Genomic DNA, 13,374 nt, shown 5'->3' on the forward strand with positions numbered 1-13,374 from the left:
ATGCTGCCTGTTCCGTTGAGTTACTCCAGCATTTTGTGTCTCTCTACCTTTAAAAGATCATGGAAATCGATTTGGCTTTGATAGGTAGAAATGCTGAACTACTATCTACCTCAATGGTGACCCTCGGACTATCCTTGATCGGACTTTGCTGGCTTTATCTTGCTCTAAACGTTATTCCCTGATCATGTATCTGTACGCTGTGAATGTCTCGACTGGGGGATGTGTGTGTGGGTAAGGTGGGGCTGGCAATCAAGCAGAAATGGAACAAAGTCCAGAGTTTATGCTTGTGTTTTGATAAGCAAAGAGTGTGGAATATCAAGACTGAGGCAGAACTTGGCCCGAGTAATACAAACATTAATTACAACTTGTTCTAACCTTTGGCTTATTTTCCACTTGGTTTACATATGAGGAAGCGATAGGTGTATTTGTTCAAAGCACAGAGTGCTGGAGTAACTCAGCGGGTCAGGCAGCATCTGTGGAGAACGTGGATAGGTGACGTTTCAGAGTGCTGGAGTAACTCAGCGGGTCAGGCAGCATCTGTGGAGAACATGGATAGATGACATTTCACAGAGTGCTGGAGTAACTCAGCGGGTCAGGCAGCATCTGTGGGGAACATGGATAGGTGACGTTTCACAAGAGTGCTGGAGTAACTCAGCGGGACAGGCAGCATCTCTGGAGAGAAGGAATGGGTGACGTTTCGGGTCAAGACCCTTCTTCAGACTGATGTCAGGGGCGGGACAAAGATAGAATGTAGTCGGAGACAGTTAGACTAGTGGGAGAACTGGGAAGGGGGAGGGGATGGATAGAGAGGGGAAGCAAGGACTATCTGAAGTTAGAGAAGTCAATGTTCATACCGTTGGGGTGCAAGCTGCCCAAGTGAAATATGAGGTGCTGTTCCTCCAATTTACGCTGGGCCTCACTCTGACAATGGAGGAGGCCCAGGACAGAGAGGTCAGACTGGGAGTGGGAGTTGAAGTGCTGAGCCACCTTGTTTGACAGTTTGTCTCAGTAGTAACTCTACTGCAGAATGTTGCTTGGTGTTGCTGTGGATGAGAGAGCAAGGCCTGGTCTATTCTGGTCATCATGAGCCGTGCGGAGAGGGTCTAGTCCGGTGGGTTAGACCCGGCCTGCTTTAGGAGTTCTCACCATTCACCTCGACAAATATCACCCAGTTCTCCCCGTGACCGCGTGGGTTTCCTCAGGGCGCTCCGGTTTCATCCCACATCCCAAACACGTGCGTGTTTGTAGGTTAATTGGCCCCTCTGTAAATTGCCCCCCCTCGTGTGCAGTTCCTCCCTCCAGATTTGTACGCTAATTGGCTTTGGAAATAGTTGCTGGTGTGTGGGATGGCTGGTCAGTGTGGACTGGGTGGGCAGGGGGCCTGTTTCCCTGCTGTATCTCTAAACTAAACTACACAAATCGCAAGCCCTTAGATTGTGGTGAACCTTCTCAGCACCCATTCCAGCAGTTGGAAATACCCAACCAGGGGGGCGGGCGTGCGTACGTGTGTGTGTGTGAGATCCAGCAGGCAATCAAACAGGAATGGAACAAAGGGTCAGAGTTTATGCTTGTCTTTTGATAAGCAAAGACCAGAGAGTGTGGAATATCTGTGGCGTTACTACGCTGAGTTACTCCAGCATTTTGGATCAGTATCTATCCATCAGTAGGAGTATGGTTAATCTCCCTAACTTTTGAGTAACTTCAAGTAAGGGGCAGCACTCTGGCTCAACGGTAAAGTTACCCACTGAGTTACTCCAGCACTCTGTGAAACGTCACCTGCCCACGTTCTCCACAGATGCTGCCTGACCCGCTGAGTTACTCCAGCACTCTGTGAAACGTCACCTATCCATGTTCTCCACAGATGCTGCCTGACCCGCTGAGTTACTCCAGCACTCTGTGAAACGTCACCTATCCATGTTCTCCACAGATGCTGCCTGACCCGCTGAGATACTCCAGCTTTTCGTGTCTATCTTTGGTGAATCAAATGGTTTGCCATTTGTCTTCAACCAACACAAATGTTTGCTTTGATAAGTCTCATGCTGAGCTGACAGGAGGGATCGAGCTTTAGAGGGGAAACCGACAGCCTGCTTTATGTTGTAACTAGTGTTGCCAACTGTCCCATATTAGCCGGGACTTCGAGCCAGCACCGCCATCCAATATGATCATGGCTGATAGAATCCCCGCTCCTGCTTGCTCCCCGTATCCGATTCCATTAGCCCGAAGAGCTGAATCTTGAAAACATACAGCCTGTCCACCAGAGACAGGCCCAGGCTACCTACCCACCCCCACTCCCCAACTCCCTCCCCCCCCCCCCCCCACACCACAGACCCCAGCCACTGGTTTACATACAGGTGCAGTCACAACAAAACCCCACCATCTCCAGCCTCCCCCATCGATGGCTTTGCTGACGACAGTGGAAGATAGATAAATAAATTAAAACAGTCACACCAGCAGCCTGACCAGTCAGAGGAAACCTCTTTAAATGCGGGTTCTGCTGCTCCAAGTGTGTTGGATCGAGTATCGAGGAACAATGGGGCCTTTCACATGCTCACCACCACTCACGGCCCGTTTAGTGCCGTGTGTTTATGAAACCCCACACCGCCTCTTTCAGTCTTCCCGGACGGACGGAGCTCCTGCCAAGAGCCTAAAGCTCAGAGCAACAGGAACCCGTTCTACCGCTTCAGCCCAACCACTCTCTCAGAGTTGTGGTGGAACACAGGGATGGTCCTTCTGGCTATCGACACAGTGCACTGTAGGTTCACCAGGTTAATTCCCGGGATGGCGGGACTGACATACGAGGAAGGAATGGGTCGACTGGGCTTGTAGTCACTGGAATTTAGAAGGATGAGAGGGGATCTTGTAGAAACATTTAAAAATTCTTAAGGGATTGGACAGGCTAGATGCAGGAAAAATGTTCCCGTTGTTGGGGGAGTCCAGAACCAGGGGCCACACACACACAGTTTAAGAATAAGGAGTTAGGCCATTTAGGACTGAGATGAGGAAAAACTTTTTCACCCAGAGAGTTGTGAATCTGTGGAATTCTCTGCCACAGAAGGCAGTGGAGGCCGATTCACTGGATGTTTTCAAGAGAGAGTTGAACTGAACTTAAAACTCTACCCTCTTGTCTTTGAATCCTTAAACTCACTGGCAAAAGTCAATCTTATATCGTAACAAAGATCACACTCCAGAGATGCCAAATGTGCGGTCAACCTTTAAAAATGCGGATCGTTTGTTAAAGGATGCATTACAAAGCAGGGCCGGCCTCTGTGGGAGGGGGGTTTTGCAACCGGCTGATCAAACAGCGCATTGATGTGAAACCCATAAGTGTATCTGGTGCAGCAATCTCCTGTGGTGCAGGAATGAAACTGCAGATGCTGCTTTAAATTGAAGGTAGTCACAAAATGCTGGAGTAACCCAGCGGGACAGGCAGCATCTCAGGAGAAAAGGAATGGGTGGCCTGTCCGTCTTTGGAGTGTGGGAGGGAACCGAAGGTCTCAGAGAAAACCCAGGCAGGTCACGGGGAGAACGTACAAACTCCGTATGGACAGCGCCCGTGGTCAGGATCGAAGCCGGGTCTCTGGCGCTGTGAGGCAGCAACTCTACCGCTGCGCCACCGTGCCAACCAGTTTAGTTTAGTTTAGCGGTAGAGTTGTCGCCTCACAGCGCCAGAGACCCGGGTTCGACCCCGACTACGGGCGCTGTCCGCACGGAGTTTGTACGTTCCTCTTGTAATCTGCGTGGGTTTTCTCCGGGCGCTCCGGTTTCCTCCCACACTCCAAAGACTTGTGGGTTTGTAGGTTAATTGGCTTCAGTAAGAATCGTTAATCGCCCCTAGTGTTTAGGACAGTTAATGTACGGGCTAGTAGTGGTCGGCGGGGGCTTGGTGGGCCGAAGGGCTTGTTTCCGCGCAGTATCTCTAAACTAAACAGAGGAGAGGAAGCTGTTCCTGAGTCTTGTGTTGGGGACAGTCAGTGGAGGAGAGGTGGAACCAAGCCTCACCCTGGTGCAAACAAACTCTCCCTTTGGTACTTTCCAACAATGAAGCTGGGGAATTTCCCAGTGTTCAGGCCCTCATGTTTGTTCCTCAATTTACAGTTTAAAAATAGATGTTCATGGGAGCTTTCAGCCCTGCCACAAATCCTCTCGTGACTCATTGATTGTTTGCCGGGAAACATCCAGGAAAGTTTGGTGGACAAAGTCTCAGAAACAACAGTTTCTGTTCTGCTTCTCAAGTTGAGAGAAGCACTTCTAGTACTTGCACTTATCTGTACACATACAAAGGTGGACACAAAGTGCTGGAGTACCTCAGCGGTCAGCCAGCATCTCTGGGTAGAAGGAATGGGTGATGTTTCGGGTGGAGGCCCTTCTTCGAGTTCAGCGAGTCATGCATCACGTTTTCCCCAGAGATGCTGCCTGACCCGCTGAGTTACTCCAGCATTTTGTGTCTTCTTGTGTCAATAGACAATAGGTGCAGGAGGAGGCCATTCGGCCCTTCGAGCCAGCACCGCCATTCAATGTGATCATGGCTGATCATTCTCAATCAGTACCCCATTCCTGCCTTCTCCCCATACCCCCTGATTCCGCTATCCTTAAGAGCTCTATCTAACTTTCTCTTGAATGCATTCAGAGAATTGGCCTCCACTGCCTTCTGAGGCTGAGAATTCCACAGATTCACGACTCTCTGACTGAAAAAGTTTTTCCTCATCTCCGTTCTAAATGGCCTACCCCTTATTCTTAAACTGTGGCCCCTGGTTCTGGACTCCCCCAACATTGGGAACATGTTTCCTGCCTCTAACGTGTCCAACCCCTTAATAATCTTATACGTTTCGATAAGATCTCCTCTCATCCTTCTAAATTCCAGTGTATACAAGCCTAGCCGCTCCAGTCTTTCAACATATGACAGTCCCGCCATTCCGGGAATTAACCTAGTAAACCTACGCTGCACGCTCTCAATAGCAAGAATATCCTTCCTCAAATTTGGAGACCAAAACTGCACATAGTACTCCAGGTGCGGTCTCACTAGGGCCCTGTCAGCCATCACGCCATAGATTCACAACTCTTTCCACCCAGAGAGTTGTGAATCTGTGGAATTCTCTGCCACAGAGGGCAGTGGAGGCCAATTCACTGGTTGTTTTCAAGAGAGAGTTAGATTTAGCTCTTAGGGCCAACGGAATCAAGGGATCAGGAACGGGGTACTGATTTTGGATGATTAGCCATGATCATATTGAATGGCGGTGCTGGCTCGAAGGGCTGAAATGCCTACTCCTGCACCTATTTTCTATGTTTCTATGATCTGTAGGTTCTTTGAGCCTGGAGAAGAGTCCGGACCCAAAATGTCACCCATTCCTTTTCTCCACAGATGCTGCCTGACCCGCTGAGTTACTCCAGCACTTTGTGTCTTTCTTTGGTTTAAACCTGCACCTGCAGTTACGTCCTTCCCTTTGCACATACGTATTGGTCAGCTCGGCCGCGGGACTTAGCTGCGCACGGTACGGCCGCGGGGCCTTCCATCGCTCGGCTCGGCCGCGGGATGTTTCAGCGCCCGGTGCGGCTCGGCCGCGGGGACTTGGGCGTGGGGAAGAGAGCGGAAGTTTTGTTGCCTCCATCACAGTGAGGGGGTGTTTGGAGTCACTGTGATGGATGTTTGTGTTGGGGTCATGTGTCTTGTGTTCTTTTTTTTTGTGTGACTGCTGGTAACATCATTTCGTTCGGTACCTCGGTACCGAATGACAAATAAAGCTCTGTATTCTGTATTCTGTATTGCTGAGGGAACTCTAAGGTGAAAAAGAAAACAAGAACTTAGACAAGTAGAAACCAGAAACTGCAGGTGCTGGTTTAGCCAAAGAAGACACAAAGTGCTGGAGTAACTCAGCGGGTCAGGCAGCATCTGTGGAGAACATGGATAGGTGACGTTTCACAGAGTGCTGGAGTAACTCAGCGGGTCAGGCAGCATCTGTGGAGAACATGGATAGGTGACGTTTCGGGTCGGGACCCTCTTCAGGTTGACTAGGATGGGAGCTGGAAGAGGGGAGGGGGCAGGATGAAGTGTGTCAGGTTTAGTTTTGTTTAGTTTAGAGATACAGTGCGGAAACAGGCCCTTCGGCCCACCGAGTGCGTGCCGACCAGCGATCCCCGCACACTGACACTATCCTACACACACTGGGGACAATGTTACACATATACCAAGCCCATTAACCAACAAATCTACACGCTTCTTCAGATTCAAGGACCTGCAAATGTTGCTGTCCCGTATTTGGGAGTGAGGAAGTTGGCAACCCCCCCTCTGAACATTGATCGCAAGTGGAAATGTTTTTCGCAGAAATGCAACTTGTAAGCAGGGTTGCTTATGCAGGCACTCGGGCGGTGCTGTCATCTGCAGCCTGTTAGTACGTGATGTCCTCACCACATCCGTCCCCAGTCGTCCTACCGAGCACCTACAGCTACCTCAGCCTTCACGGCTGACTGCAACCAACATCCAAACCACAAGTCCAAACACTGCTGCTTAGCTCTTCACTTTGTACTGTCTACTGGATCAGCTGTTCTGCAACATTACCTCAGTGATGTGCAGGAAAGAACTGCAGATGCTGGTTTAAACCGAAGGTAGACACAAAAATGCTGGAGTAACTCGGACAGGTCAGGCAGCGTCTCCAGAGAGAACGAATGGGTGAAACATAGAAAATAGGTGCAGGAGGAGGCCATTCGGCCCTTCGAGCCAGCACCGCCATTCATTGTGATCATGGCTGATCGTCCACAATCAGTAACCCGTGCCTGCCTTCTCCCCATATCCCCTGATTCCACTAGCCCCAGAGCTCTATCTAACTCTCTTTTAAATTCATCCAGTGAATCGGCCTCCACTGCCCTCTGTGGCAGAGAATTCCACAAATTCACAACTCTCTGGGTGAAAAAGTTTTTTCTCACCTCAGTTTTAAATGGCCTCCCCTTTATTCTTAGACTGTGTGGCCCCTGGTTCTGGACTCCCCCAACATTTGGGAACATTTTCCTGCATCTAGCTTGTCCAGTTTCTATAAGATCCATAGAACAGCGCAGTGTGAATTTTCGGGTCGAGACTCTTCTTCAGACTCTTAGTGAAGTAGGGGTTGCCAACTTCCTCACTCCCAAATACGGGACAAAGGGTGACGTCACCGCCCCCGCGCCCCACGTGACCTCGCCCCTGCCAGCGGCCACGTGCTCCCGCTCCACCAATGGCGGCCGTGCGGGAGAACGTGGCCGCTGGCTGGGTGAGGCCACGTTGGGCGCGGGGCGGTGACGTCACCCTTTGTCCCGTATTTGGGAGTGAGGAAGTTGGCAACCCTAGCTTGGCGTCATTCACAAAATGCTGGAGTAACCTCAGCAGGTCAGGCAGCATCTCAGGAGAGAAAGAATGGGCAATGAGGCAGCATCTGAGTTACTCCAGCATTTTGTAAATAAATACCTTCGATTTGTACCAGCATCTGGTTATTTTCTTATACTAGTTCGGCACGGGCATTTTGGGACGAATGGCCTGGTCCTGTGCTGCACTGTTCTATGTTCTGCGTTTCCCCCAGCATTTTGTTTTTTTTGCTTAAGTCTGTTTAAAGCTGTTATCTTCGGAAACAGGTGGTGTGTGTCGGTGTGAATGGCCTTGTTCCCTCTGTGACCTACTTTAGCTGCGGCTAAACACATTCAATGAAGGGAGCGGATTAAGCTGACAGATTCCGTGATTAATACTGTTTGACTTTCCATTCCATTAACCCATTGGTCTTTTGCAAGGCCGAGTCTGAACAGGAGGTGACCCCAGTCGGAGAGGTATATAAGAAAATAACTGCAGATGCTGGTACAAATCGAAGGTATTTATTCACAAAATGCTGGAGTAACTCAGCAGGTCAGGCAGCATCTCAGGAGAGAAGGAATGGGCGACGTTTCGGGTCGAGACCCTTCTTCAGTCGGAGATGTGGTTGGAGATTACATCCTCTGGGGCGCGGGGAGACACATGGGCCACGGGGAGAACGTGCAAACTCCGTGCAGACAGCACCCGCAGTCAGGATCGAACGCGAGGTGCCGCGAGGCAGCAGCTCTACTGTGTAGATTTGTTGGTTAATGGGCTTGGTATATGTGTAACATTGTCCCATGTGTGTGTAGGATAGTGTTAGTGTGCGGGGATCGCTGGTCGGCGCGGACTCGGTGGGCCGAAGGGTCCTGTTTCCGCACTGTATCTCTAAACTAAACTAAACCTGCCACACTTCATCCTGCCCCCTCCCCTCTTCCAGCTTTCTCCCCCCTCCCATCCTAGTCAATCTGAAGAGGGTCCCGACCCGAAAAGTCACCTATCCATGTTCTCCACAGATGCTGCCTGACCCGCTGAGTTACTCCAGCACTCTGTGAAACGTCACCTATCCACGTTCTCCACAGATGCTGCCTGACCCGCTGAGTTACTCCAGCACTCTGTGCTTTGAACAAATACACCTATCGCTTCCTCATATGTAAACCAAGTGGAAAATAAGCCAAAGGTTAGAACAAGTTGTAATTAATGTTTGTATTACTCGGGCCAAGTTCTGCCTCAGTCTTGATATTCCACACTCTTTGCTTATCAAAACACAAGCATAAACTCTGGACTTTGTTCCATTTCTGCTTGATTGCCAGCCCCACCTTACCCACACACACATCCCCCAGTCGAGACATTCACAGCGTACAGATACATGATCAGGGAATAACGTTTAGAGCAAGATAAAGCCAGCAAAGTCCGATCAAGGATAGTCCAAGGGTCACCAATGAGGTAGATAGTAGTTCAGCACTGCTCTCTGGTTGTGGTGGGATTATCCTCACCAGTACTGAGATACAGTAACAGGCCTTAAGAGTCATAGAGTGATACAGCGTGGAAACAGGCCCATCGGCCCAACTTGCCCACACCGGCTAACATGTCCTATCCACACTAGTCCCACCTGCCCGCATTTGGTCCAAATCCCTCCGAACCTGTCCTATCCATGTACCTGTCCAACTGTTTCTTAAATGTTGGGATAGTCCCAGCCTCAACTACCTCCTCTGGCGGCTCGTTCCATACACCCACCACCCTTTGTGTGAAAGAGTTACCTCTCAGATTCCTATCAATGAGATAAGATTATACACAAATTACACACAAGTAGGGTTCCAACTATCTCACTCCCAAAGACGGGAAAAGGTGACGTCACCGCCCCGCGCGACCTCACCCAGTCAGCGGCCACGTGCTCCCGCTCCACCAATGGCGGCCGCCCGGGCTGGGAGGCGGGTTCCAACGCAACCTCCGTTAGGCAAACAGCGGCCCACGGGCCTAGACGTACAGGTTTGTGGGTTAATTGGCTTAGTATAATTGTAATTTGTCCCTAGTGTGTCTGGGGTAGTGTTAGTGTACGGGGAGATCGCTGGTTGGCACGGACTCGGTGGGCCGAAGGGCCTGTTTCATCGCTGTACCTCTAAGCTAAGCAATCATTCCGAGTTCTGCCTGTGTCTGTTATGAGTCAGGGTCGTGCAACACGCAAATATTCTGTTCCTCTGCTGCACTTTCATCTAAAATCAGGATCAGATCTGAAGAAGGGTCTCGACTGAAAACATCACCCATCCTTTCTCTCCAGAGATGCTGCCTGTCCCGCTGAGTTATTCCAGCTTTTTGTGTCTATCTTCGTTTTAAACCAGCATCTGCAGTTCCTTCCTACACAGACTAAAGTTTTTGCTGAGTAAGGCAATCCTGTCCAGGTCAAACTTATCACCAGTGGTTTGCCTCATGCGTTTCCTTGTGCACAAACAATCCCTGCAAAGCTCCATTGTGTAGTTGGGTGTAACCGGGAACTCTTAATAACTTGCCTTACAGTGCCAGACATTAGAGTCATAGAGTAGTGATACAGTGTGGAAACATGCCCTTCGGCCCAACTTGCCCACACCGGCCAACATGTCCCAGCTACACTAGTCCCACCTGCCCGCGTTTGGCCCAGGAATGAGTGGGTTAACCTATGATGAGCGTTTGTCGGCACTGGGCCTGCACTCGCTGGAGTTTAGAAGGATGAGGGGGGACCTCATTGAAACGTACAGAATCGTGACAGGCCTGGATAGAGTGGATGTGGGGAGGATGTTTCCACTAGTGGGAGAGTCTAGGACCAGAGGTCACAGCCTCAGGATTAAAGGATATTCTTTTAGGGACGAGAAGGGGAGAATTTCTTTTTGTCAGAGGGTGGTGAATCTGTGGGATTCTTTGCCACAAAAGGCTGTGGAGGCCACAAGTCTTCAAAGTGGATATTTTTAAGGCAGAGATAGATTCTTGATTAGTGCGGGTGTCAGGGGTTATGGGGAGAAGGCAGGAGAATAGGGTTAGGAGAGAGAGATAGATCAGCCGTGATTGAATGGCGGAGTAGACTCAGTGGGCCGAATGGCCTAATTCTGCTCTGAAGACTTGTGGACTTAGGGACATTTGGTTGGAAATGCCTCCTTTAGATCCCTGATGGTGGGGAGGTTAGTCGGTACCTGTGATGGTACCAGTCTCCACCACTCTCTGTCATCTCCTTCATTAGTAGACACTCTCTGCACCGACATAGGCCCTTATTTTCCTCTGATGCTTGACTACAACCTCAAACATTACAACCTGAAATATCTCTGAACTACATAGACTACTATTTTTATTAATGCACTGTTATAGTTTGTTTTTTATGTGTACCTACGTGTGTGTGTGTATGTACATATATTTATGATCTGTATATATGTATACACTGATCAGACAAAACATTATGACCTGATGAGCCAAAACATTATGCCCACCTGCCTAATATGCTGTTGGTCCTCCGTGTGCAGCCCCATACGCAGCAGGGTGCGATGCACTGTGTATTGTGACACATTCCTCCCGTGACCACCATTAACATTTTCTGTGACTTGTGCCACAGTCGACCTTCTGTCGGTTCGGACCAGACGGGATAGCCTTCGTTGCCCTCGTGCATCGATGAGCCTTGGGCGCCCAACACCCTGCCTGTCGCCGGTTTGTGGTTTGTCCCTCCTCGGACCACTGTCGGTCGGTACTCACCACTGCTGACCGGGAGCACCCCACAAGCCTTGCCGTTTCAGAGATGCTCTGACCCAGTCGTCTGGCAATAACAATTTGGCCCTTGTCAAAGTCACTCAGGTCTTTACTCCTGCTCATTTCTCCTGCATCCAACACATCAACTTCAAGAACTGACTGTTCACTTGCTGCCTAATATATCCCACCCCTTGACAGGTGCCATTGTAACAAGATCATCAATGTTATTCATTCTCGTTGGAATTCTCTGCCACAGACGGCAGTGGAGGCCGATTCACTGGATGTTTTCAAGAGTTAGATTTAGCTCTTGGGGTTAACGGAATCAAGGGATATGGGGAGAAAGTGGGAACGGGGTACTGATTTTGGATGATAGGCCATGATCATATTGAATGGCGGTGCTGGCTCGAAGGGCTGAATGGCCTACTCCTGCACCTATTTTCTATGTTTCTATGATCTGTAGCGCTGCTACAGGTAAGAATTTCATTGTTGTATCTGGGACTCATGACAATAAAACACTCTTGACTTCAAACAGAATCTCCTCTCTCCCCTTGAAAGGAAAGTTTCCAAAGCACTCAGTCCCTTTCTCAAGACCTGCAGAGGTCGATTTTGAGCCTCACTCGACTATGAATAAAGAATTGTTTCACTTGGCCGAGAGCCAGTTTTCCGGAGAGCCATTTTCACCTCCACCAGCCCAAGTAATTCCTGCATTTTCTTGCCCAGACAGCTAATGTGTTCAGACTTTGCTGAGTTTCCCAAACAAGACCCACCCAATCCTATAATTTTCCTCACATTCCTTTAACTTTTAAAGCTCTTCCAACTCTGGTCTTAATCACGGCCTTCTTTGGTTACAGGACTAGTGCGAACGGGTTTAGTTTAGATTTAGTGTATTAACGGTGGCGCAGCGGTAGAGTTGCTGCCTTACAGCGCATGCAGCGCCGGAGACCCGTGTTCCATCCCGACTATGGGTGCTGTCTGTACGGAGTTTGTACGTTCTCCCCGTGACCTATGTGGGTTTTCTCCAAGATCTTCAGGTTTGAGGGTTAATTGGCTTGGTACGAGTGTAAATTGTCCCAAGTGCGTGTAGGATAGAGTTAATGTGCGGGGACCGCTGGTCGGTGCGGACATGGTGGGCCGAAGGGCCTGTTTCCGTGTTGTATCTCCAAACTAAAAATCAAAAAAGCTTGGTAACACTGCAGAACAGGCAGCATATCTGGAGTGAAGGAATGGGTGACGTTTCGGATGGAGACCCTTCTTCAGAGTCCCGACCCGAAATGTCACCCATTCCTTCTCCCCCGAGATGCTGCCTGTCCCGCTGAGTTACGCCAGCATTTTGTGTCTACCTTCCTACACGCTCTCCTCCACCGCTGGCCCTGTGCTAATATTCACCATTGTTCTAACTGTGATGGTTCTTGTTTCAATCCCCTCTCAGAGAGAGGTGAACTCCCGTTGCCGTTTGAGTTTGTTTGTGTTCCGAGCTCACTCCTCCTGCGGGATTTGAACCAGTGAACTCCAGCAGGGACAAAGAGCTAAGCAGAGAGCTCTTGGCTGGAAACCAACGTTGCCTTTTTAGGTTTCAATATATTTTCCTGCCCCTGGCCCTCTTTTAGAATCAGGCTGTGGGCCTAAGTTATTTCCACATCTGACGGCATGTGGAGTTTCTCAGTGGGTTTACTGCAGATCAGAAAAGATTTCCAAGATCCAAAACATGCAGCGTGCTCATTTTAAGCAACAGCCTGACCTGTCCAATCACTACAACCAATCAAAGTGACGGCCAGTTCCTCGAAGCTAGTTATAGAAACATAATATAGTTCATTCCCGGGATGGCGGGACTGGCATATGATGAAAGAATAGAAACATAGAAAATAGGTGCAGGAGGAGGCCATTCGGTCCTTCGAGCCAGCACCACCATTCATTGTGATCATGGCTGATCGTCCACAATCCATAACCCGTGCCTGCCTTCTCCCCATATCCCTCGATTCCACTGGCCCCTAGAGCTCTATCTAACTATGGATCGGCTGGGCTTGTATTCACAGGAATTTAAAAGGATGAGAGGGGATCTTATAGAAACACATAAAATTCTTAAGGGATTGGACAGGCTAGATGCAGGAAAAATGTTCCCCATGTTGGGGGAGTCCAGAACCAGGGGTCACAATTGAAGAATAAAGAAAAGGCCATTTAGGACTGAGATGAGGAAAACCGATTCAGACAAAGAGTTGTGAATCTATGGAATTCTCTGCCACAGAAGGCAGTGGAGGGCAATTCACTGGATGTTTTCAAGAGAGAGTTAGATTTAGTTCGTAGGGCTAACGGAATCAAGGGATATGGGGACAAAGCAGGAACGAGGTACTGATTCTGGATGATCA

Source organism: Rhinoraja longicauda, chromosome 24, assembly GCF_053455715.1.
Source record: "Rhinoraja longicauda isolate Sanriku21f chromosome 24, sRhiLon1.1, whole genome shotgun sequence".
Taxonomy (NCBI): domain Eukaryota; kingdom Metazoa; phylum Chordata; class Chondrichthyes; order Rajiformes; family Arhynchobatidae; genus Rhinoraja; species Rhinoraja longicauda.